Below are 2,500 nucleotides of genomic sequence, written 5' to 3'. Positions count from 1 at the left end.
AAAGGTAATCTATTATATCTATTATATATTTTTCCTTATCCTAATTTCAAAAACTGACTGGATATACAAGAGCAATTATTGTGAGTCTAGTACCAGACGGGTGAAGAGGAGGGGATGCCAGAATGAGGAAGAAAAAAAAGAGGGAGTCAAAATGAGAAAGACTAGGGGGCATTCCCCTTTTTAGATTCTGGTTAGCTTAACATTAGCCTGCTACCACCACTACTAATATGTGGCCTATTACAGATTTTTCCCAAGGAAATGTGGTCCTCAGCAGAGAGAGAGAGAGAGAGAGAGAGAGAGAGAGAGAGAGAGAGAGAGAGAGAGAGAGAGAGAGACTCTACATCAGTGGTTCTCAACATTTTTAATGCCGCGACCCCAACCGGTCGTAAGTCGAGGACTAAACCGGTCGTAAGTTGAGGACTAAACCGGTCGTAAGTTGAGGACTCCCCAACTGGTCATAAGTCGAGGACTTTCCCTGCCCAGGAGCGCCACGCATGCATGGTTCCGCCCCCTGCGCCGGCCGAGGCGTAGCTGGCAAGCGGCAGAGATGGAGCAGGCCGACCACCAGCTGGCCCAGCCCAAGGGAGGTAAGGCACCCACCGGAAAAGGGGGAAAAATGGCGGACAAAAAAAATGGCGGACAGCCTTGCTTGGTGACCCCCGTAAAATGGTTGATCGACCCCAAATGGGGTCCCGACCCACAGGTTGAGAACCACTGCTCTACATAATAGGCAACTTTACATAATAAAAATGCTACACAACTTTGCATGATAATATAAGAATAACAGAGTTGGAAGGGACGTTCAAGGTATTCTAGTCCAACTCCCTGCTTGAGCACGAAACCCTATTACCACTTCAGACAAATGGTTGTCCAATCTCTTGTTAAAAACCTCTAGTGTTGGAGCACCCACAACTTCTGGAGGCAAGTCGTTCCTAATGTATGGATACACACCCCAAAATATGTTAATCTGCTACCAGATCATTTCAAAGACTCTCTTATAAAGATCATAATGCCATGACTGCAGGTTGCATAGTAGACATGTGGGTTGAAAGACAGCCTAATTTAGATTCAGTGCCCTGTGTCATTTAGTATGGTTAAATTTACCATTGGTAAAAATGGTAGATTTTAATTTTACCATTTTTCAGACTGTATGTCTCAGTGTGAATTTTCTTTTGGCCATGGGATCAGATTAATTTAAGCTAAGCCTCATGCTGCAAAAAATATAATCTGTTAATTTCAAAAAGCTGTGCTAATTTTGAAAGCTAAAAGAGACCATTTGTAATCAATTCCAAATCCTAAGTTTGACTTTACTAAAGTCAGTCTTGGGTAAAGATTCAATATTTTTTTTTATAGAAATCTCAAACTGTAGTAGAAAGTGCAGTTGATTTTAAGCTAATACAAGCATACAGTTCACTTCTGGAATATATAGCTTTTTTCCTCTTTCCCTTGTGTCATCTTGGATCTTAGATAGTTTTCAAAACTTCTTTTATCCCCAGGTGAATTTATGTGATCAAAGAGTGCGCATGCCCAAGATGCGCATGCCCAAGATGGCGGATGCCCAAGATGCGCATGCCCAAGATGCGCATGCCCAAGATGGCGGATCGGCAGCGGATCGCTCCGTAGCTTACGGACCCGGCAATGTGGGTACGGGGTGTTTTGGGGGTGCCTCGGGGGGGGCTTGCGGCGATGAGCGGGTGGGCGAACCCCCGCTCGGACCCGCTTTAGCCTACCCGGCCCGTTTTAGGCCATTTTAGGCCCGTTTTAGGCCCGCCCTGACCCGACTCGGCTCCTCTTCAGCCTGGGCCCGTTTTCAGCTCGGGCCCAGCTTGGACAACTGCCGCCGGAAGGACGCGGCCTGTTCGATTGCGGCTGGGAGGACCCGGCCGCAAAGCTGGGAGGACTCGGGCGGTGTGGAAGGACTTGGGCGGCTGGGAAGAACTCGGGCGGCATGGAAAACTCTGGCTTTCGGGCGGTGTGGAATGACTCCGGCCAGGAAGATCTCGGGCGGCCTGGTGGTGGAGGCCTGGTCTTGACTGTGTTATTCGGCTCCCCGGCCGGACGCGGGCCTGTTCCGGTTGGTCGGGCGGCCTGGCGTTCGGCTTATTTTCGGCCCATTTTTTGTGGCTTGGAAGGACCCGGGCGGCCTGGAAGATCTTTGGCGGCCTGGCGCTGGAGACTTGACTTCGCCCCCATTGCTTGGCTCTTTGGCCCTGGCGCTGGCCTGCCTGGTTGGTCGGGCGGCCTAGCGTTGGTTGGGCGGCCTGGTGTTGGCCCTGTTTCAACTGAGCGGCGGAAGCTCCAGTTCCGGCCCTGCCCTCCCCGGCCCTGGCTCTTCAGCGGAGGGCCTGGTACGGCCCAGAGGACCCAGATGGTGACCTGTCTTCGGCCGTTGGAGGCCTTGGTGACGACCGGAGGGCACAGGAGACGTGGCCCTGGCCTTGTCTCTGGCCGGTGGAGGATGGCCTGGAGGATCCTGGCTCTGGCCCCGTTCCAGCCGATG

The sequence above is a fragment of the Protobothrops mucrosquamatus genome, unplaced genomic scaffold (genome assembly GCF_001527695.2).
Source record: "Protobothrops mucrosquamatus isolate PMUCROS unplaced genomic scaffold, P.Mucros_1.0 scaffold758, whole genome shotgun sequence".
In the NCBI taxonomy this organism is placed as follows: domain Eukaryota; kingdom Metazoa; phylum Chordata; class Lepidosauria; order Squamata; family Viperidae; genus Protobothrops; species Protobothrops mucrosquamatus.
Note: the sequence above shows the minus strand (reverse complement) of the source record.